This window comes from Lygodium microphyllum, chromosome 2, assembly GCF_053477565.2.
Source record: "Lygodium microphyllum isolate KBCC chromosome 2, Lygodium_microphyllum_v1.1.10, whole genome shotgun sequence".
In the NCBI taxonomy this organism is placed as follows: domain Eukaryota; kingdom Viridiplantae; phylum Streptophyta; class Polypodiopsida; order Schizaeales; family Lygodiaceae; genus Lygodium; species Lygodium microphyllum.
This window is the reverse complement of record NC_141136.1, coordinates 119,420,714-119,445,872: the sequence shown is the minus strand read 5'-3', so window position 1 is coordinate 119,445,872 and position 25,159 is coordinate 119,420,714.

Below are 25,159 nucleotides of genomic sequence, written 5' to 3'. Positions count from 1 at the left end.
TATCACACTGGAGAATGTATTTGAAGATTCTCCCATCTTGTCTTTCCTTCTTTTGATGACCTTTCACATTGGGTTCATCGATGTCAGAGGGGTTTTTGTGGAAAGGTCAAATCCATCGGGGATCAGAAGTAGAAGGAAGTAGAGATAGGAGTTGGAAGAGAAGATAGAGAATACCCAAGTGGTAAACACTACAAAGACAAATCACAATGAATTGAATCAATATGTATTGAAATAACCTGGAATCTTCGCACTACTTAGAAGCAATCTCCAGGCATTAGATCTCCTGGAGCTTCTTCGTAGAACAAAACATGCATAAAAATTACAGCTCCTTCTCTGCTGCTCGGAACCCAAATCTGATGGCTCCCTTGGCTCCCAAAGGGGGGTAAAACCCAAGGACAAGATGCCTTGTCATGGATCTCCCAGATCACTCCTTTTTCTTCTTTCAGTTCAATCTGCAGTTTTTAGCCTATTTAGAGCGATCGCGACGCGCGCGATTTCGTCAATCTGTCCCTTTTGTGAAAATCCCCTAATTGGCTGAAAAAGCAACTAGCTTTTTGAATGCCATCCTAATCTAGAAGCTTTTTTCTAACTTTTTTGGATTTTTACAATAAATAATTTCAAAAATAGGCTAAAATTATCCAAAAAGCTAGTATTTTTGGATAATCCATGCAACTCACACTAGTACTAATAGCTCAGATCACATTGACTCTCTAGATCAATAAAGAAGTCGGATGATGATGCATTCCATACTTTTTCACACTGTGTCCTCATAACATCACGACAACGGATTCATTTGTAAGTCCTTTTCTTCCTTTCTTTTGGGGTGCATTGGCAATAGTTTATTGGTGGCCCCCCATTGCCATCATGTACAATGAGGACATTGTGTGATGGTACATCAAGCAACAATTCTCCATCCATTTGTGGAATCACTTTGTTTTCCATGCAAGGGAGAATGATGAGCATCGGAGGGAGCTCCCATTGTTCACATCTTTGTGTGACCTCTTGCGACTTGACTTGCAACAAGAAGAGATACAAATCTACTTTCTAGGCATGCTAAGACCCATATTCTTGGTCTAGAAAAAAGTTACAATAATTGTGATGCTGCTTGCCTCTAGTAACAACCATGCTCACATTTTCAATACATTTAGCTCTAGTCACTCGATTGTGATTGAGTTCTTTAATGAGGTGGTTGATGCCATCATGGACTATGGGGATCAATTCATCCAGTGGCCTTCCATCCAATCATAGCTTGTGAACAAGGTGCGGATGAATTTACATTCCACTAAGGCCTTCCCAATTGCTATAGAGCCATATATTGCATGCACATTAATATGATTTTTCCTTTGAATGAGCCTTCAACGACACAATTTGATCACTACTCTAGCAACAACATGATAATTCAAGGAATATGTGACATCAAGATGAAATTTCTTGATGTGAATGTTGGATGGCTAGTTTTTGGTAATGACATGAGGGTTCTACAAAGTCTTGTTGTAGGTTCTTAGGGCAACCCTTGCAAGTACATATAATGATTTATGATTTCACACATGCTAAACTCCCTCTAACCAATGCACTAAGATGGTTTGCAAAGTTTTAGTTCTCAAAGGTACATCATGTGCTCAATTTTACTATTTTTGAGAATGTGCTTTATATCCAACATATATTAGAATAGAAAAATAGAAAAAATTAACTCCATCTATGAACTATGCTCCATGTTGATCTCTCATGATTTGATATTTGGGTTTTTTAATTGTTGTTCTTGATTGTGAGCATAAACGATGCAACATCACATATAGTTTTTCCTTTCATCACCATTTGTATCCTTGTTTTAGGTGAGGTGATCTTCATGCGTGTGATAGTAGCTGCCATGTCTTTGAGCTTGTAGGCTTTTGCATGAACTCATCTTCTAGGGCAGTTGTATAGGAAGTGGATTTGATTGGTCTTTCATGGTAGCTTGTGTAAGTAGCAGGTTTGATTGGGATTACTTTATCTTTTTGTAGGTGTAGCTGGTATACTGGCACTCATAGTAGCACCCTAAATAATGAGCTTGTTGTTTCATGAGCAGTGTTCGAAGATAACCCTCTCACACAACCCAAAAATGAGACATCAAGGAGGGTTGATAAAGTAATTGACTTTTTCTGAATACTAAACTTGATGATAAACTTTGGTAATTTACAACCAAAACACAACACATCCAATCCAAAGTCCAATAATGAAGCCTTTTATTTACCACAAACACTTTGAGAATACACAAAATGTATAGCCTATACAACCTCAAAAGTAATACGCAAAGCTTTTTAAAGAACTTCTCACTCATTTTTTGTTGTGGTGACACTCCAAACTTTTAAGATCAAGCTTGTAGAAATTTTGAAAAAAACACACAAGTTGCTCCAATAGCTTGGTTGTGGCCCTCCTCTTCTCTCAATTACATCTTTTTCAAAAAACAAGAGAAATGACCCTCCTCTTTATTCTTTCCTACTTATATAGTTTCCCACTCCCTCATACATGGCATGTATTTTTAAAAAGTTTTATTGCTCTTCCTTTTCGTTTTACTTTTGGTAAAAAGCCTTGAAGCTTTTTTGTTTGTATGTTAACATTTTTCTTGTTTTGCAACAAGCCATCTTCAAGTCTATCCCTATTGACATTACCATCCTCAATTTACTTTTACAATGATTACTAAATATTATCAAAATCTCCTCAAAATACATTCAGACTTTTGTGTTCTACATCTTCTCTCTCCACAAAGCATTCTTTGATTTACTAGAGCTCCATGATGGCCACCACAATATATCATCAAAGAACTTTGTGAAAAACATACAACACCTTCTCTTGATATAAAATGCTTGTGAAGACACTAAAATTTAGAAACTTGAATCTGTTACCCGTTCGTGATATTCTCATAAAGCTCTTTCTTGAGGAATATGCTAGCTAGATCTTGAAGAAACTTAATCTTGAAGAAAATTATCTCTATAACACATAATCTAAATTGAGAACATGCCTCAGCCTAACTTTTTTCTAGATTTAACAATTGACCCCCTAAGTTTATGTCATCATCACAAGAATCACAGGCTAATATGCATCGAATGAAGAATCTTTCTTTTTGAGACCATTCCTCTAAACACATAGATTGCCTCCTAAAAATTCCCGAGGGGTTCACCTATAAAAAATCATCCATATAACATGCGTTCAAAGGATATTAAGAAATACCCTTTCTTTACATACTATAAGGCCTTAAAATGACCCCTTTTACATTATTAAAAATACAGAATTTTTTCAAATTGTACTTTCAAAACCCCTTTTGTAAGTATAATCCTATAAATTTTACTAAATATAATATCCTTTCTTTTGAACTCACGTGGTATCTTACATGTTCTATAAGGTGGACTCCCTAAGTAAAAATTACAGTAAAATAGCTTACATCTAACATAGCTACCTTTACAAAACACGCCATCTATGTGAAGCAACTGTATCAGTATGTATATGTTGCTGCATCCTATATGAGATATTAATGGCCTTTATCATAACTCCATCACGTTAACTTCTCTTTCCATCCTGGTGACTACCTCCCTTAGAATCAGGTTGATAGCTCTAAAGAAATCATGTTCCAGTCCAATAGAGTCCTCATTGTCAATATCAGGTTTCTTTTAACCAAGAGATCATACGCACAACCTCAGAGTGACTCATACTAGTCCCATTTGTGCATACACGATGTGAATACGTATCTTTCTCTTTTCTTTATTCCCATAATCTCCTTCAAGTTTTAACAAATGACATGTCTCACATAAACCTGCTTTGATGCCATGCAATGTGTCCTATCTAAAGACATGCTTTAAAATTGAACTTTGTACTCAATCACACATGCCATGCAATCACAAAATCTATGTAATACATGAAAATATGTATGCATTGAAAAATAGTGCCTAGTCTATCTACTAGTGTGTGTGCATTATGCAAAATGCAAACATACTTCTTTGATTACTTTACAATCCTTAACCTCACCTCTCATCTCTCAAACAACAAATAAAAAATGTTGTAATCCTCTCCACACACACACACCCAATATCACATGATGTTGACTAAAAAAGAAAACCCATCTCACAATCGTATGCATTCTTCATGACCCTCAAAACTTACCCATCCACCTTTCCACTCAACTAGCCATTCCTATTTTGGTGTGGAACATCCCAACTCTCATGTGTGCAAAGAACTGTGCATGCACAATGAAAGGTGCTCTCTCAAGTGCACGTGCATCCAAGGTTTACTGCATATAGTTGCAGGGGCATCATGTTATGCTAGTGCTCAATGATGGTGCAAAAAGTGCATTAACTCAACCCATGGCATGGAAGTAATTGATAAATTCAAGAGACAATCCTCAAGTGCAGTGTACTTGAGAAGTGCAATGTGAAGTGCTCTCCTGAATCCAAAATCCTTGTGATATGCAAATATATTGACAAGTAAATATACCTATTTCAGGATGTCCAGTAGCTACCATCGTAATCTTACTCCAATGTGTTAAAAAAAACACCAATCTCGACCAAGGGTATCAAGTTTTCAAGATCAACAAATCCAAAATAATGACAAAAATAATTCCTGCTCTAAACAAATACAAAAAATCCAACTACAAAACAATAAAACAAAAAATTATACAAATAACAAAGCTAAGAAATCCTATCTATTTAATGTTTCTCTTGGGGTTTTCAGTTTATGTGAAAGCACTTGATATATTTAGCCCTCCCCCTAGTCTATAAGTACTTATTGTTGGAGCTATATATAGCTCACCCTATCTAGACTAGGTTCCACCTATATATATGTAGATTGTGATCAGTATGAAATAGTCTTTGGGAGTGCACATGGTGTGTCTCTTCTCTCCCTCTCGCGCCTCTACATATCTTCTCTCTCTACATCTCAACATGGTATCAGAGCTATCACAATCGACTACAACCAATTCCTTGAAGAAGACAATCATAAAGTATATCTGTGTAGTATCTCTTCAATTCTTGAATCATGTTCTTTTCATGCTTAAATTTTATGGATTGTGTATGCTATGAATTTTAAGCATAGAAGAAGTTCACTCGATCATCATCTAGATTGCATATATGTTGAATTGTAGATATGCCTTGCTTAGATACCCTAAAAGTTTCTATTTGGAAAACTCTTAAGGAAACATCTTTCTCAAGAAAACCGGATTTTATGATGTGCTAGGACTCGCAAGATTTCTTCCTAGCAAATCCATGCTTAATTTGGAGTTATGTGTCAAAAGTTGTGTCGATTCAAGTAAATTGGACTTGAAGTAAGAAAACAAATAGGACAATAGCTTTTCGTGCAGACTTCTATGACACAGGTTTCATCACGATTACTCACTCTTGAGTTTTTGTCAAAATTAGCCAAATCATCATCTATTCTTGGCCAAAAAGTAAAGCAATAACTTTTTGATCGTTGTTCATATTTCTCATTTGTATTGGGGCGATTTATTCTTGCACACGTTTCATCTATTCTGAGTCACTTTATTCTTGCCCACGTTTTTTCTATCTTGGGTCTCTTTCTTTTGTAGTATGATTTTTGAACTAAATGTCTTTCTTTGCAGCATAGCTTGTGCGTATGACTTGTTATGTAGTACTTTCATCGTCATTTCGTATATGGTGTGTAGATTCTGTGATATCATATTGTGCGTATTCTCTCATCTAGATATGTCAAATTCTATAATCGTCAATAGATTTCCTTCTAGCATTCTATCCCTCACTTTCACGGATAAGGATTCCTTGGATGGAAAGTAAAGATGTTGCTAATCCTTGAAGGCCATGACTTGTATGATATTGTTCTTGGTAATTATGAATGTCCACCTCAACGAATTGATCAGACTCATGATAATACCCTTGTAACTAAAGGACCTATCTTTGAAGAATGGTAAACTATTTATAATGAGTGGGTTAGACGCGACAAATCATCTTGTTAGTATATTCTTTTTGCTCTTCAGGAATCTCTTATGCTTCATGTATGTAATCTTTCAACCTCACAAACAAAATGGGAGTATTTGATAGTAAATTTTGAGAAGAAATCTATTATAGAAATAATTTATCTTCATAGTCAATTCATTGAGTTGAAATATAACATCGGAACTTCTATGATATCACATATTGAATCATTCAAGAACATTATCAACAATCAGCTTACTGCTCTATTGGTGATGCCATTCCACAAAAGCAATTGGTAACATAGCTTCTTAACACTGTAAAGGATCCTGCTTATGATAATATTTTTACCATATTATCTAACAAATATGGGATCAATTTTGATCAAGCTTAATCTTTGATTGAATATTCACAACAACATGAACAACGACACACAAATCAAGAAACAACCATGATCTCACAAGAGGACACACAGTTAGAACTAATCAACCAAGATTTACTTGCTCGAAGGTGTCCTTTCATATAGTTTACATGTAGGAGTCATCGCAATGGTAACTTGTCTTGTCTCAAGCTTCCTAATAAACATGATTCTTGTTGCAATAGAAATGGTTACCCTACAGATGATTGCTAGGAAAAATAATATGATGAAGAACATGGTATTACAAATAAACAACCACGTTTATCCAAAGATTATTCTCCTTGTGACTACTACAAAAAGAGTGATCATCCAACCCATCTATGTTTCAAGAGGCATTTCGATTTCGATTATAATAGAGCATATGTTGCTACACATGACAACTCTAATAAAGAAGCAAATTGTGTGAGTTATTCTATCTCTTCGAAAAGGATACTTCATGTTCGTGATGGATCTCTTTTTATTATTGATTCAAGTGGTGCTACGGGAAACATAACATATCAGTCCCAATGATTACATAATTATCATTCTATTCTTGTTAAGAAATTGATTTATCTTGCTAATCAAACAACCTGTCAATACAAGGTATAGGTGATTTATATCTCGGTACTCTTTCTTCAACAAGAATTGTGCGTGGAGTTTTACATATCCCAGATCTACAACAAAGGAATTTTCTTTCAATTGCAAGACTTGTGGATCTTGGTCTCTTTGTTGGTTTTGACCATACCAAGTGTCACATTGAGAAGTACGGCCAAACCATAGCTCTATCACTCCTCGAAATGGTAATCTTTTAAATTTATCTTTAAATGAAGATGTTGCAAATGTTGTTATAGCTCTTGGCAATCTTAACAACAAAACATGGCATCATTGCTTTATTCATTTTGATTTTTCTAAGCTTGTCGATCTTCATCGGCATGATCTTGCTAAAGGTTTGGAATTCAAAGCTCGTCCTCACATAAGTATTTGTGAATATTGTGCACTTGGAAAGCATTTTTGCAAACCCTTTTCCATTTCCACCAAACTCATTCTAGAGATTTGCTTGATCTTATTCACATTGATATTTATGGACCTTTTTCTCCATCGAAATCTTAATATTGGTATTTCATCACTTTTATTGATGACTTCTCAAGATACACCATTGTTTTTCTCTTGCGATACCAATCAGAACCTTTATTATCTTTTAAGAAATATAAAAAAGTAGCAGAACTTCATACTAGTTGTCACATCAAGAAACTTTGTAGTGATAGTGGTGGAGAATACAATTCTAATGATTTTTATGATTATTGTAATAATTAGGGTATTCATCATGAATATACGATTTCCTGTTCTCCTCAATAGAATGGTATTTCTCAATGTAAAAACATGACCATCAATGCCATGTGATGTATACTCATTCATTCTAACTTATCTTGTTATTTCTAGGCTAAAGTAGTCTTAACAATAATATTTGTGCAAAATCATCTTCCTACGATTGCTCCTTCTGGTAAAATACCAATTACTACTTAGACAAGTGAAACTCCTTCTATTTCATATTTTCGAACTTTTGGATGTATTGCTTATATTCATGTACCCAAAGAGACTTACAGAAAACTTGATCCTCCTAGTTTGAAAGTCATTTTCATTGGATATTCAAATTTTTCTAAGGGATTCATGTTTTATGATCCATCCTCCAAGAAGGTAATCATAAGTCGTGATGCTATTTTCAATGAGCAACTTATGGGAAACACATGGTCTCAGGAGGATGCTGGGAGGACGTGGTCACTAGAGGACATTGATGGTACAAAGTCATTACTCACTGCTTTTCCTTTTGGAGTGTAACGTGTCCCCCTGTCCACTTGTAGGACACATCTTAGTAGCCCATCGGGAAGAGAGTCTAGAAAGCACTGCCCGGCACTCACAAGGAATGTCACGGGGTTTGCGATCTAGGTCTTCCTGAGTCTGCCATGAAGCGAAAGCATTCCGGTTGTTCCCACTTAGGACCGACCTGAATCAGGGTTTTCCTAATGGTCAAGTTCATAGGAGGTAGCTAGCGATGAGCCCCAGATGAACCACTTTGCATAGAACGTCAGGGTCGAAGCGAATTTATACTGCGCTTGGTTCAAAGAGAATGGGAAACGAGAGGGATGCGAAGCTCAACCTCTCTGCCCATAAGGCATAGTCCCATTCTGTTCCCCTAAAACAACATGAATCGGGACTCTAGCTCTATTGATTCTAGGTCATTGCTATCTCACTGTCAATTTTCTTTGAGAAAATTTCTCGGCCAACCGGGACCACCCTTCCGTAGGACGGACCCAGAGTCACATCCACCGCACTTTCCTTGGGTTGCTTAGTTATCTAATTACCTACCACATTTAGTTTGACAAGCAAAAATAACTTTCTTAATTAACCAATTAGACACTGGTTCCTTCACGTAACTTAAGCACTGACACAGAAAAACAATGTCAAGCAAGTTCATTTTTCAACATTTGATCTTTATTTATCATAATCTTTGGAATACATCAAATATCCAGCCCGAAGGCTATTCCAGCAATCCTCAGGGATTGCTATTCCAAGTTCCGCCCGTTGACTAGTATACGGGCCTCGAGATTCCATCTCGAGTCACGTCGGCCTCTTGTGCAGGATCCGGAGGCAAGGGATTTACTGCCAGAGTCTCCCCTGGCACCCAAGCGTCCTCTTGCTCTAAGTAGCACCCACAGAGAGACCTTTCGCGGCGGGTTCGGTCCACGTACCCAGCGCGGCTAAACAACCCCCTTGGATAGGGTCAGGCAGACAGTCAGAGGTAACTGGTACTGCCTCTCCCTTGAGGCTTTTAACTTGAAGCATTAGTTGTTTTTTCCTGAATTAGTTCCTTGAGTAAAGAAGTACAAACAGTGCACCTAAGTGTACAATCACGAACATTCCAGTGGTCATTTGTATGGCCAACTGTTAAGGTGTGATTCCTTCTCCCCGAATGCTTCCAGCATTCGATCCTGGATCAATCGCGACTTGGCAAGATCCCAAGGGTTTCGTAAGCTGAGTTGCTTGTTTACCCTTTTCTCCTTGGGTTAGGGTTTATACCCTGTTGACCCCAAATTGTCACTACTTTAGGTTTCCTTAAATTGTGGTCAATAAATCCTAGAGAACCCCATTGTCCTAACTTGGTTGGTCAAATGGCTTCTTGGCAATTCACCATTGCTCTAATCTTGACAAGACAGCTCCCAAAAGGGAGTGTTGTAATAGGGCAACTACTCAATTCACAGAGAAGCTAATTTGTAATTAGAACTTGCCAACCTTGGTCTAAGGTGTAGCGGTACTGACTTGTGATTTAGTCGCAAGAGCATATGATGTTGCAGCTTGTTGCACAAGATAGGTGTTAGAACCTAACTTGTGGGATTATTTCTCTCATCATACGGTATTTCTTGGTCAAGAATACCTTTGATCAAGATAAAGGGTTTGGGAGTCCTATTGACCCAATCCAAAACCTTGACCCTACTAGGCAGATAATTGTTTTGGCCCTAGGGTCCCTAAATTCCTTGCGGAGGTCTAGTATTTGGTCAACTGATCCTTAGGGTGAGAACCCTAGATCATTCTTGCACGGGTGATTAGATAGTCCTAACATTTCAAGAATGTGGGTAGGACCTTTGAGGTCGGAAATATTAGATCGGCATCCTAAGTGCGATACTAGGCAGAATTTTAACATAGCTTAACCCTACCTAGCACATTGAGGTGATCGTCATATGCTAACTAATCGTACCTTTATGATTTTCATGTAAGCTACTCAATTATACGCGAATTACTTAGTTGGTCTAACCAACCCACGACTAAAGATGATCTTCCCTTTAAAGATGCAAATACTTTCTTCTAAATTTGCAAGTACTTTCCCCTAAAAGATGTAAGTAACTGCAAGATGAGTGAGATGTATCATTCCATGCGATTTCGAGACCATATACCTTTTTGCCTTTATGCAACTAAAGGATCTACAGAGATCTTTCTTTTCCTTGCCCTATACTATAATGATTGACATTCAGAGCTAGCTCCTATATTGATGCATCAAATTCAAAGCTTTAATATTTTAATGAAGATGCATCCTTTCCCAAATTCAAACTTTGATAAAAGAACTCCATGCATGAGCAAATGCCGTGAGTCCATCATTGATTTAATCCTCCCTTTATCACTTAACCCAACCTAGAATGTAACTATCATCGCATGCAATTTGCGAAGTTCATAAATCTTTTCCATATATTGCAACTATTCAGACATAATTTAATGACCATCTACGATTATCTTACAACCAAGAAATTATTACATAAGTGCATTATGTGTTATATGCCCTATCCTTTGTGTGATGCAACAAGGACGCAGTCTTGGCATAATTTTATCTTTTAACTTATGCATCCTACATTCAAAAAAATGCGACTACCCTTGACCATGGAAGTGCAAGCAAATACAAATACTCGTCATGCAACTAAACATTGTAAATCGGACGAGTAAATAAATTTTCCAATACATTTAAGTTTCCTACGTGAATTAAAACATGCTTTATGCATCCTTTCCATGCGGGAATATTATTCGGAACCTGGGCATTCAATATTGGGGTGTTGTCCACTCTCGTACTTTGGGTGGAAGCTCCCGCGTGCGCTCCTCTCGACTTTTGCTTAGGAGCCATTGAGGAAATAGATTTCGACTCAGCAAACTCTCCTTGGTCCCCTTTTTCGATTTCAAAAATTGCCTACTGCCTGAGATCTCCCTCGTGGCACCACGGGGAAATAGACCTTGGGGAACATGGACTAAGCAATCCAAGTCCGCGGGTGAACCGAGTCTAGAGAAGCTTCAATAGAAGCTTCTCAAGCTTCTGGATAAGAGGGATGACGTGGAGACGTGATGGGTGGAGATGATTGAGATGATGATGACGACGACGATGACGACGACGACGACGATGACGATGATGATGATGATGATGATGATGATGATGATGATGATGATGATGATGATGATAGTGACGAAGATGACGGGGGCGGCAGTAGCCTAGTGGCGTGGCCAGAACGGCGGCGGCAACAGATTAGCAGCGGGCAGCTCCTTACGACGGCGGGTAGCACGATGCCCTCCCAAGCTTGGGAGGGGGGTTTATATGGGGTGAAGGGGGGGGTGGCCACACGAGTGGCAGGGTGCATGCTCTCCTCCCCATGCCCCTCCACAACTCAAGCTCCACACATACTCCCTCTCCCCACCATGCAACATCTGAAGGGGAGGGAGTTTTTTTAAAAAAATTGCAATTAATTCATTATCTTTTTTTTTGTCCCTTGAAGGGGAGTTCCCGCAGAGGCCTATGGTTTTGAGCCACGGTTTCTTATGCACAATGCGGGGTTGATATCATTGATGCACGAGGATGGAGCACTTAGGCCTGTATTTCTTAGTTGCGGGAGATTACTTCGGATTGCTTTTGCGTGGGATCTAGAATCGTTAATATTTCGTTGCGGAAATATTACATGGAGTCCTTTTCTATATGATGATAAACCTCCTTCACGGGATAATATTGACTCTTCAAATCCAGATTCACAACCTACACCTATTATTGTTAATGATGATGACCTTGGCGTTGATCTTCCAATTGACAATGAGCATGATACTTGTCATGTTTATGATGCTGATATTCTTGAGAATGCTATCAATATTTGTGAAGACCCCATGTCTTATAGTGATGCCATGTCATCCCACAAAAGGAACAATGGCAGGAGGCTATGAAAGCTGAGTATAAATCTTTTCTCTCTAAAGGTACATGGGTTCTAACTGAGTTACCACTTGGATGTATTGCTATTAAATGCAAGTGGGTTTATAAGACAAACAAAAGCAGATGGAACATTTGAAAAATTCAAGGCAAAGCTAGTTGCCAAAGGTTTCTCACAAATTGCAAGAGTTGATTATCAAGAAAATTTCTCACATGTTGTTCATATTACCAGTATTCGGGTCTTGTTAGTTTTTGTTGTTGAGTTTCATTTGGATGTTCACCAAATGGATGTGAGAACTGCTTTTCTTAATGGCAATTTAAAGAAAGAGATATACATAAGCAATCAGAGGGATTTGTAGTCAAACATAAGGAAAATCTTGCTTGCAGACTTCATCAAGCACTCTATGGTCTCAACACAAGCTTGGAATCAAAAGATTGATCTCTTCATTACAAAACAAGGTTTTATCTCTTGTTCTTTAGATCATCCTAACTTATACGCCAAGATTGCAATGATAATTTTGTTATTCTTGCTCTATATGTGGATGATACCATACTTGTTTAACAATCTTAACTTCCTTCAACAAGTAAAGAAGGTTTTATCTTTTGCATTTGACATGGTGAATCTTGGAGACATACACTCATGTCTTGGTAGTCAGATTCAATGCTATCGAGAAAAGGGTGTTTTATTACTGCATCAAACAAAGTTCATTGAAGATATTATTCAGAAGTTTGGTTGGATTCTACACATCCTACTATTACTCCTTGTCTTGTGAGCTCTACCAAAAACTCTCATTTTCTGCAAAATGATGGACAATTAGCATTACATCAACCTTATGCTAATCTTGTTGGATGTCTTCAATTTATTGGCTTGAATTCTTGCTCTGACATTCTCTTTGCTACAAATTTTCTTGGATAACATCTTAGTTCTCTATGCCTTAAACATTGGACTCTAGCTAAACGAGTTTTGAAGTATTTGAAAGGCGCTAAAGATTTTGGATTGGTTTATCAACGCCAACAAAACTCTAATTCTCTACATTCACTTCAAATTTTGGGTTATACAGATGCAGATTGAGCAAGCTCTCACTTATCTATGCATTCTACAAGTGGAAATTATTTCTTTCTCAATGATTGTCTTGTTTCTTGGACTAGCAAGAGACAACATTGTGTTGCCTCTTCCACTATAGAGGTTGAATATGTAGATGTATCTTTAGCGGCTGGAGAGTTAGTATGGCTTCGACAAGCTCTATCATATTTTGGAAATCCTCCTCTCTCCAACACACCACTTCGATGTGATAACCAAAGTGCTATTAGTCTTGCTAAAGACTATGTTCAACATAACAAGTCTAAATATATTGCAGTGCATTCTCATTATGTTTGATATGAAGTAAAGAAAGGCACGATCATGATTGAACATTGTCCAAGTGATCAAAGGACTACAAATATATTCACCAAAGGACTCAATAAAGCATGCTTCACTCTGTTGTGCTCAGAAGTTGGAGTTGTCTCAACTTCAATCTTTAGAAATTAATCCACTATGACATTATAGTGCCACTGTACATACTCCTTGTAGGCACCGTACACTTCATAGATACACATACATCTTAGATCTCTTGGTCATCTTTGTACATACATATTCAATTTTACTTCACATGCATGGATTCACTTTATATGCACACAATAATCATTCTTGATCATGTTTGTACATTTGTATATAGGAGCTTGGGTTTTTTCCTTGTGCTCCCCCAAGGTGTTTTCATCCGTAGAGACCTTCGTTTCAGTGGGGGTGTTGTTGCTATATATAGCTCATCCTATCTAGACTAGGTCTCACCTATATATATGTAGATTGTGATCAATAAGAAATAATCTATGGGAGTGCACATGGTGTGTCTCTTCTCTCCCTCTTGCATCTCTATATATATTCTCTCTCTACATCTCAATACTTATGTGCAGCACTTGCTTTCATAAAGTGATGCTACATCTATCATCCATTCAATTTCCTCATTTTTTTGTTCTACCTTTTCTATCTTGACCATTCTTCCAGATTAATTGTCATCAACCTTGAGACATACTTCTTTAATCTATATCCATTGATTGTTTGTTTATGTGCCTTTCCATCTAAATCTTCTAATGTGTAAGTCACATTTTTATATGTTTTAGTGACTCTGAATAGCCCTTTCTATTTCATTTGGAATTTCATTTGGAAATTATGATCCACTTATTATTATATTTTAAAACCAAATCTCATTTTTTATGTTTTTATTTTTTATTTTTCATTAATTTGTTGAAGATTTCTTTCTTGGCTTCTTTCATAATGATCATATGCCTCTTGTTTGTTCAATTGTGCTTCTTGCAATTACAACAATTTCTTTGTGAAATAAATTGGGTCCTCAATCTCACTCAATTTTTCAAACATCCACAGAGCCAGTATTTCCACTTCTATAGGTAATAAAGCTTCTCTCCCATAAACCATCTTAAATGGATAAAATCATGTACTCTCTTTCTTAGCTAAATGGTAAGCCCATAAAGCACTTGGAAACTCAATATCCCATGTTTGAGGACGATCTTTTGTCATTTTTTATAATATTCTTATTAACTCACTATTAAAGTGCTCATTTAGATCATTACACTAAGAATAATACGGTGAAGAAAATCGCTTTGTTATCTTCATTTTCTCACAAAGATAACCAATCAACTCTCCTTTGAAGCATGGTTCCCCATTAGACAGAATCTCTAAAGGTGTCCCAAACTTGCAACATATGTCCTTATATATGAATTTACCCACATCAATGGCTCTAATGTTTTTAATTGCTTTAGATGCTTTACTTTTAGTAAAACAAATTCTCGGGGTCTAGCAAATCAAGAATCTCAAACTTAAGAGAACGTGTAATAAAATTCAAAAAAGATTTAAATCAATTTGAGGCTTGGAGTTTGAAACACATAGCCAAGGAAGAGATTCAAGAAGCTCATAATGGGGCCCAAAAAGCAATCTATCAAGTATTTGCTATTAAAGCATATTTTCCTTTATATAGAGAAAGAGAACCCTTGAATTGGAAGAGGAATTTCTCTTAACTAGGAAACTACCATCTAATGTTCCTAAAGACAAGAAATATAGGTTTTTGAGAAGAACTCGAAGGTATAAATTAGTGAATGATATTCTTTATGCCAAGGGAATGGATTTGATTTTGAAAAGAGTACCTTGGAAGGAGGAAATATATCATATTATTGAAAATAATCATGATGGAGCACGTGGAGGATATTATTCCTATAAAATAGCTCTTCAAAATTTTAATTGAAGGATATATGTGGCCAAGTGTGCATAAAAATGTTAATCACTCGTGTAAATCATGTCATGAATGTCACAGAATGAGTAAGAAGATATTATAACCAGAAATAAGAAAAACAATTCTTGCTTATGATATTTTTGAAAAATGGAAAACATTCAAATTTCCATCCTTTGACAAAGTAAGATAGTTGCTTGCAAGGTTGCATATTCAACTTCATTGTTACTGGTTGCCTCAAGTTTAATAGTTTCTTTCCTTATTAGCTTCCCATGTGGATCATAAACTATAATCCCTCTCATGATGATACTTGATGTGCTTTTCGATATGATCCATCAAAGTACATCAAAAATGAGTTTTCAATCTCCAGTTTAACTTCTTCTTTGTCTCCAACTTTTCCTTTTAACAAGAATGAACTTCCCTTAGAAGTCAAAAGATTTGCTATTGTAGCTCTAGTTGAATTGTCGACTTGAAATTTAAACTAAAATTTTTCAAGCTCAACAATCCATTTAATAACTTTCATTAAAATATTTGAATTGTTTACTAACTATGGCAATAGTGTATAGCTTGTCAAAATTGTAAAGGGTCCTAAATACCTTCTAAACTTTTTACAAGCAAATATTACACTAATCATTAATTACGAGTTCAATTTTAGTATATGTTCTTTCTACTTGCAACTTCACTCGACTTGCAAAATAAATAGGTCTCATGTATCGAGAATTATTTCCTTGTTGCATAAGGATTGCTCCAATAGAATCTTCCCCTTCTGATGGATTCAGAAAAAAACCCTTTCACAATCAGGTTCTTGGACCGATGATGCATGGCTCAAAGTTTCCTTAACTTGTTGAAATGCTTCCTCAACTTCTACTGTTCACTCTAAAGGATCTTTCTTAGCTACCATCTACAATGGATAGAGAAATTGAGATACCAAGGGTATGAATCTTGACAAATATCTTATCTTATAAATGAAAGTCATAAGCTCCTTTATATTTACAGTTGATACTAAAGTAACTAGAGCTTTAACATTTTTAGGATCAGGCTCAATTTCATTTTCGAAAATCACATGATAAAGAAGTTTTACTTTTGGTTGAGCTATCTTGTATTTTTTTGGATTTAATTGACAACCATAACTGTCCATTATTTCAAACACTTTATTTAGCTTTACACAATGTTCAAGTCTTGTACTATGTACATGTACATCATCAATGAAATCTCTCACAAACTTCCCTAGGAAAGGAGCTAGTACTTTGTTTACCCTCCCTTGATACCAAGCCGGTCCATTTTTGAGTTTAAAAGGTAGAACTCTATAAGAAAAACATCCCCATGGTGTTATAAAAGTTGTTTTCTTCTGATCCTTAGGATCAATGGGTAATTGAAAGCTCAGGGGGATCACTCATGAATATATGTATATATAACATGAGTTCAAAATAAGGGATTTTAAAAACACCAATTTTATACATATTTTACATATAGAAGGGTATCAATAAAGGGGTTACTTACAGATTGAATATAAAAGGGGTGTGTTTTATTTACAAAAAATTCATATATTAGGATATTTATAAATAGGCCATGAACGCACATCATATAGAGAATACATATATAATGAACCCCTCGAGATTGAAAGTAACCTGCATAGCCATCACAAATACTATACCTTTCATATCTTGCAACTGAATCCAAGATTTCATAAATGAAAGGAAGTGGATAATGGTCTCTCTTTGTGATTGCATTTATAGAGGTTTATAGTTTACACAAATTCTCCAACCTCCAGTTTTCTTTGGTGCAATGATTATTGTGCTTACCCATTCAGAATGTTCAATAGGATAAATAAATCCTGCTTGCAATAACTATTTAACTTCTTCTTTCAAAACATACATTTGTTCTAGAGTCAAGGGTTTTAGTTTTTGACAAATTGGTTTTGCATCTTCCTTAAGTTCAATTTTTAGCCCTTCTCCTTGCATACCTTTGATTTCCGCGTAAGAAATTACAAAGAGATTGGGTATTTTTTGATAACTATTTGGTTTTTTTTTCTCTCCTTCACTCATGTCAAGACTCAACATTTTCTACAACAACTCTTTTTTTAATGATGAAACTTGAGGTCTTTCTATCAATCCTTCTAATTCCTCTAGTTTCCCTTCTTCATCTTCTCCGATCATTATGCTCTCTTGAACTTCTTCCGTTTTTACATTTATAACTTGACCTCTAAATTTCTTTTCCTCAACATTCTTTGAAAGTTCTTCTACAGGGGATAATTCTTCATCCTTAAGTAAAAACAAAATTCATTTTCTTTTGATGAAGTATTCTATTTTTTTCTAAATTTCCAGATACTCTCAAAATTATTGATTTTGCTAATCATGTGTTCTTGACTTCTCTCTGGTGTTTAATGATTTTTTATATTTTTTGTTTCACTTTCTCTATTATTATTGATGAAATCTTTAGGTATGAATCACTTTTTGAACTCTCATCCTTCCTTAGAACTATCACTTTCTTCCTCTTCTTCTTCTTCACTATCATCCTTATTCACTAGTTCCTTTCTTGAAGCCATATCAAACTTCTTTGCTATTTCTATACAGTCATAAATTGTTATAATTCCTCTCCTCCAATCCTGTATTGCACCTATCTTCCTAAGCCAAGGTCTACCTAGGATAAGTGGGAAAGCATCCAAACTAGTTGGCATAATGTGACAAGTTATCTTTATAGATACTCCAAATTCTGAATTATTCCTATACATTTCACTTTAGCATGATTTATAAGCTTGATCCAAAATCTAGATCCTGTAATTATTCAAAGTCTGAATTGTGCTACACATGCTTGTGTAATCACATTAACTTGTGCTCCTTCATCAATATATGCCTCTCCTATATTCTGATTTTTATACCAGGCATCAACCACATGACAAATATCATGTAATTCCTCTACCCTCAAATTTGTTATTGTTTATTTTCTTTTCTCTCTCTCTTTTGATTTACTAATTTCTTCCATTGTCCTCTCATCCTAGGACACAAATCCATTAGCAGAGCAAATGTTATATATATTTTTCTACCCATCAAATCCTTTCTTAGGTCATAGTCACTTTCCCCTTCCCCTAAAGGGATATTACAAGCATGATAATGTTTCCTAGGTTTTCTTTTTTTCTCTTCTTCCTTCTTTTCTCCTTTTTTTATCTTTATCCCTCTTTCGTCTCTAGCCTTATTAGTCTTAGGTTCGTCTCTCTCTAGATTTCTCCTTATTTTGGCTTGCATCATATCTATAGTACAATTTATGGTAGTCTTTTCTTTATCTTCTTCCGTTGGCTTTGGTGTTTGAGAAGAAGTATGGTCTTTAATTTCTATACCATAATCGTTCTGTCTAGTGGGAAGATTTCGAGGTAAATGATACATATCTCTTCCTACTCTTGGTGGATATAGATAACTTGTGCTTATGTGATCTATCTCCCCACAAGAATAAGAAATGGGTGGTCGTCTAAAATATCCTCTTCCATTTCCTCCTCTTTCTCCTCTCATATTTTATTGATTAGTTTGTCCCATTAATCCCCCATTACCTCTTCCAAAAGTTCTGTCTCTGTCAAAGCTCCTAACCTCATGTTTTGCATTTGTCTACATAATTCATCCTCAACCTCTGGAGCTAATTGAGCATGTTGTCTCACTAAAATTTGAAAATTTTCCCTTATCAGTTTTGGTCTTTTTTTTCGATATTAGATGTTCTATATGGCTTTCTCTTTATTATTTTCTTGATTTTTTAAATTTTCTATGGCAATTATCATTGCTTTCTCAAAATTGCTCGATTCCTTAGTTTCTGATTTTGTTTTCACCTTTCCTTGTAAATTTTTAATAAAATATTTTATTTTTAACATTTCGGGTGCTCTCTCTAGCCTAATGATGTGTTTCAACACTCCCAAAATTGGGTGTATTCTAGGGCAACAAATTCTATGGTGTGGGAGCTCATGCTCAACCGCCAAGACCAACAGACTGCTTATTGTTTCAAGAGTTCCAAGCGAGCTCTAATGGCTATCTCTCACCTAGTCAACGCGCCGTCGATCCTATGACTGTAGTGAGCTTACCTTGATGTTGACATGAGTTGCCTTCTCTCTCGCACACACCGATAGCTCCACGATCCTAGATGCTAACTCAAGCATCCTCAAGCCTCCTCCATCTCCAAGCTCCATCTGTAAACGCCCCGAACAACGTAGTATGCTTAACAATTATGATATTTGCTTGTTTTCGAGATTTAATATAAAAGAGAATGAACACTTAAAGTTGAAAATGAAAATTACTCACAAAATTACAGCCATGAAAATGTAAAAGTAATGGAGACAAGATTGAGGGTTGAAGATGGGCAACCCCCCCCCCCCCCCCGAAGGAATATATTTCTGCTCAACCCAAGTCCCTTAGGGAAGAGCTCAGTTACAATCAACCTGAGAGTGAGAAGAAGTAATTCTCACTCTCACAAGATCATGCAAAGATGTACAAACACACATGCATTATCTATTATGCAATGATAAGAACTGATTTCTTTACAGTATGAGAGAAGAAAAAGGGGAATTCAGCCTTTCTCCATCGTTGATCAGCAGTACATGGATAGAGCTTGCTTCTTGTAGCTAAAATGGAAGAAAGAGCTCAAGAAGGAGGTGCTGTAATGAATTTACAGGCTTGCTGTCTTGTAAAACAACAGTGATAGAAGAGGGAATATGGAGGAATTTGATAATGGAGAAGTGGGGGATGATGATGGGGATGGATGGGGCCAGTTTCTGGCTATCTGTGGGTGCTGTTCATGAGTTTACAGCAAAGAAAAATGATGATGAATGAAGAAAAACGAGCTATTATTTATAGGAGAGGGGAGAGCTAGTACAAAAGGGGAAAGTGGAGTAGCACAAGACAAGTGTCCAGCCACATGTCATGAGATGTGACAAGTGGTGGGACACTTGGAAACTTGTGTGACAAGTGTCTTGACACTTGTCTCTTCTCTATGGCCTTCCTTTTTGGGTTGAATACTGTCAAGAATAGAAACAACCAAATTTAGTAAGCACAGTCAGAGTACAAAACTTACTATTTTTAGAATGACATCCCTATTTTTTAGGACTAGCATTTTTAGGCTAATTCGAGGCTCCTAAAATCTAGGGACCTCCTAAAATTTAGGGATCTCCTAAAATTTAGGGACCCCCCCAATATGGGTATCATATGAAAGCTTTTTCCGTGTACATCGCAAAAATGGTATCCGAATCTTCATGTGACTTTCCTATGCAAAGAAATGTGCATTTCAAGCTTTCAGCCCACACATGCACATTATACAAGCATTTCATGATCATGCCATCTTGTTGATTGTAACTGTCTGTTTTGGTGGATCTAGCCCACACTTCAAGGCATCAATCCTTTCTGTGTGCGAGTCTAACCCTGATATGCGTGAGTTCTAGTCACAGACGCCCAATCGGGTCATATAGGTGGAAGTGTGAACTATCTTTTCTCTAACCCACAACGTGGGTCCACCATAACCTGTGACTACTCATCAGTGGCCAGCTCCAATGCACTTTTCTTTATATCTAATTAGTGCAAAGAAAATAAATTTAATAAATCATTATATAGACAAATTAATGAAAAAGGATACAAATTCTGTTTCTATAGAGTTGTGACAGCCCTCTGGCTTTTATTCAGCTGTCCTCAGCTGAAAAGCTTCTTGATATTGCTGTAGAATATTTGGGTAATCCTTCATGAATTTTTCATCTACCCACTGTGCATCTGTTGTGGGTAGATTCTTGAATTTTAGTAAGAATTTTCGTGTCACAAGGCCACTTCTCGTGGTTCGATCCTTGAGAAACAAAATCTTTTCAGGTTCCAAGAGTTGCTCTGTTTCTTCAACTTCTAGGGGATCTTCAGTAATGGGTTCCTTTGGTTCTGGTCCTATGTAAGGTTTTAGCAAACTTACATGAAAAGCATTGTGTATTTTCCAATGAGTAGGAAGCTCAAGTCGATAAGAAACTTCATTTATTTTCTCAATCACTTTGAAGGGTCCAAAGTATCTACTGGAGAGCTTTGGAAAAGATGAATTTTGACCAGAACCTTGTTTGAGCCTGCTTTTATCAAACTTTAGCAAGACATATTGACCTTTTTCAAAAGCCAAAGGTCTTCTTCGTTTATCTGCTTGCTTCTTTTGTCGCTCTTGGGAAACTTTGATAGTGGCTCGAACTTGATCCATTGTGGTTTTTAAATCTGAAGCAAACTCATCAGCAGCAAAAATCTTATCTTTAGTGCGAATAATTGGAGGAGGAATCACTTTACCCTGTACTATTTCATTTGGAGCTTTCCCTGTGGATGAGTGCACTGTATTGTTGTAAGCAAACTCCAATAATGGAAGATATTTCTCCCATTGTGACTTATGTTCACTAATATAAGCTTTCAACATATCCAAAAGAGTGAGATTCATCACCTCTGTTTGGCCGTCAGTTTGAGGATGAAAAGCTGAGGAGAACTTTAAAGTGGTTCCCAAATTCTCAAATAAAGCACGCCAAAAGTTACTTGTGAATTTGGAGTCTCTATCTGAAATGATCTCAGAAGGCATACCATGTAATCTGAAGATATGTTGAATGAAAAGTCTTGCAGCTTGTGCGGATTTCAATGTTTTATGACATGGAATAAAATGTGATTGTTTGCTAAATCTATCAATTATAACCCAAATCATATCATGACCTTGAGGTGTTCTTGGAATACCTGAGATGAAATCCATTGTGATAGATTCCCATGGATCTTTGGGCACTGGAAGAGGTTGTAACAATCCTGGAATCTTCTGCCTATCATATTTGGATTTTTGGCATACCAGACAAGCCTCGATGAAGTTATGTGTATCTTTTCGTAATGTTGGCCAATAAAAGTAGCGCTCAATTGCACTTAGAGTGGCTGCCCTCCCTCTATGCCCTGCATAAGGGGGTTCATGACTTTCTTTAAGCACCTTTTGTCGAACAGGAAGAGTGACACAAAGGCGATTGTTCATGAGAAGGTAACCGTCTTTGATGGAATAATCTGGATGAGAACCTCCTTGCTGTAAATTTGACCAAATTGCTGCAAAATCAGTATCTTCATCATAGGTATTCTTCATCTTTTGAAAATCTTCATGATGAGCCACTGTAATAGTTGCAATGCGAGGCACTCTAGAAAGTGCATCAGCAACTACATTTTGTTTCCCTGGAGTGTACATAATTTGAAAATGAAACATAGACAAGAAATTTTCCCATCTTGCATGTTTCTCCTGCAAATGCTTTTGAGTCTTGAAATACTTCAAGCTTTGATGATCGGTTTTAATAAGGAATTCATTGCCTAAAAGATAATGTTTCCATATCTTTAAAGCATGAACCACTGCTAAGAGCTCCTTTTCATAAATGTCATACCTTTTCTCCACATCATTTAGACGGCGGCTTTCAAAGGCTACGGCATGGCCTTCTTGATTTAGCACTGCACCAATACAATCACCGCAAGCATTTGCTTCCACCACAAATGGTTTTACCAGATCTGGAATGATAAGAACAGGTCCAGAAGTAAGAGTTGTTTTCAGCCTTGTGAAGGCTGCCTTCTCTTTTTCCTTCCATTGGAAAGAGATCTTATTCTTTGTAAGCTCATGAAGTGGAGAAGCCATTTGTGCAAAATGCTTGATGAAGCGGCGGTAATAAGAACATAAGCCAAGAAACGATCGCACCTCATGTACATCACGAAGATGAGGCCATTCTTGGATTATCCTGATCTTTTCAGGATCCATCTGAATCCCTTCAGAAGAGATGACATGCCCAAGGTAATTTATTTTATGCATGAAAAATTCACTCTTTTTACCATTTACCAAGAGTTGATTTTGTTGTAGTAATTGTAGAACAATTTCCAAGTGTTGATGATGCTCCTCTTCATTCTTGCTAAAGACAAGAATATCATCAAAGAAAGTACCGACATATTGTCGATGCTCTCTAAAGATGCGCTCCATCATTTGATTAAAGGTGGCTGGTGCATTGGTTAATCCGAAAGGAACCACCAAGAATTCATAAAGACCGTATGAAGTGCGGAAATCAGTTTTGTGTACATCTTGTGGTATTACCCTAATTTGATGATAACCACTCTTTAGATCAATGCGGCTGAAAACCTTTGAGCCTCCTAGACGATCCAAAATGTCGTCAATTCTGGGAATAGAAAACCGATTCTTCACAGTGATTTTGTTGAGGGCTCGATAATCAATGCACATCCTGAATGTGCCATCTTTCTTTTGAACGAGAAGAACCGGTGAACAAAATGGTGAGCTACTTGGCCTAATTAGCCCACGGTTGAGTAGGTCTTCGACTTGCTTTCTGATTTCTTCTTGTTGAGGACGGCTCACACGGTATGGCGCTATATTAGGAGGAGAACTACCCGGAATAATATCAATATGATGGTCTTCTGGCCTTTCTGGGGGAAGCTGATAAGGAAGATCTTCCGAAAAACAATCTTTATACTTTTCCAAGAGCATAGGTATGGTGTCTCCAGAAACTCCAGCTTGGATCTCGTACTTCTTGCCTTTGTTGGTGAGTTCTACCTTCTTTTTCTGAGAGAAGATGGTTGAATCTACTCTATGATTCCAGGGCATGCCAAGAATCACATCGCAACCATCAAGGTCTCCGATACAGAAGGTATCTTCGTCACTGTAGCCTTGAATTTGAAACTTGAGCTTGCCAATGTAGGGTATCACAGTCTTCACTGTGTCACCTTCATCAGCATTTAAAGCTTGGCGAACTTCTGCCGGAGTGTCCATCTCTTCATTCTTTAATCCAAGCTCTTTAGCTAATTGCAAGGAAATGATATTTTCATTTGCCCCAAGATCTATCAAGAATAGTGCTTGCTTACCTTGCAACTGTCCCCAAGCTTTTAATAATTTGCGCGTCTCTGGAGTGTGAGTTGTGTTTGCAACTACATCACTGATAGCATTGATTTTCACTGGCGACTTAGGCTTGTTGTCAGAAACCTTGCTTTGTCCCTTGTTTGGACATTGCTTCGCTATGTGGCATGTTTATCCACATTTAAAGCACTTCCCTTCTTTCATGAAGCGTTGCTTTTCTTCTTCGGAAAGTTGCTTTGCTTGTGGGTATAGATTGGAGCGAAATTGAGGAGCATTAGGAGGTGCATAGGGCTTCATCTTCTTTTGATTTGATGGCTGCTTTTGCCACTGTTTTTGTCCTTCATTTGGGGCTGAATACTCCTCATCATCAGCTACTCTCTTCTTATCATTCTTTTGGAATGATTTGTTGCCATTGTGCTCCATTTCCCATGTCTCAGCATGGTCAATGAGTTCCCTGAGACTAGAACAATGATAATGATTAAGAGCAGTACGAAGTTTAAAATGCAAACCTCCTTGAAACTTCCTAAGATTTTCCGAGTTGCTAATCTTCTTGAAATGTTGGACCTTCAAAAGTAGCTCCCAAAATCTCTTGGTATAGTCACCAAGTGACTCATTTTTCCTTTGCCAAAGCCGATCCCATTCCATTTTTACATCTCTTTTGAAATGAACAGGAAGAAATTGGCTTTGTATCAGGCGAACAAAGGACCGCCATGATTTTGGGACAGCATGATCATATTCCAACCCCGTCCACCAAGTATGGGCTAAGTCGGTTAAATGTAAAGCTGCAAACTTAATCTTTTCTTTTTCTTTATACTTGTCACGACCATACAAAATTTGAAATTGACGAATAAACTTCAGAAGAAGATCAGGATTTCGGGAACCATCATACATACTGAACTTGATCTTCTTTTCAAGTTGAGATAGTGACTTAGTCTTCTTCTTCTTCTTATGCCTTCGTCCATGCTCGGATCTTGAGGTTGAAGATGATGAAGTGCTTGATGGGGATGAAGATGGA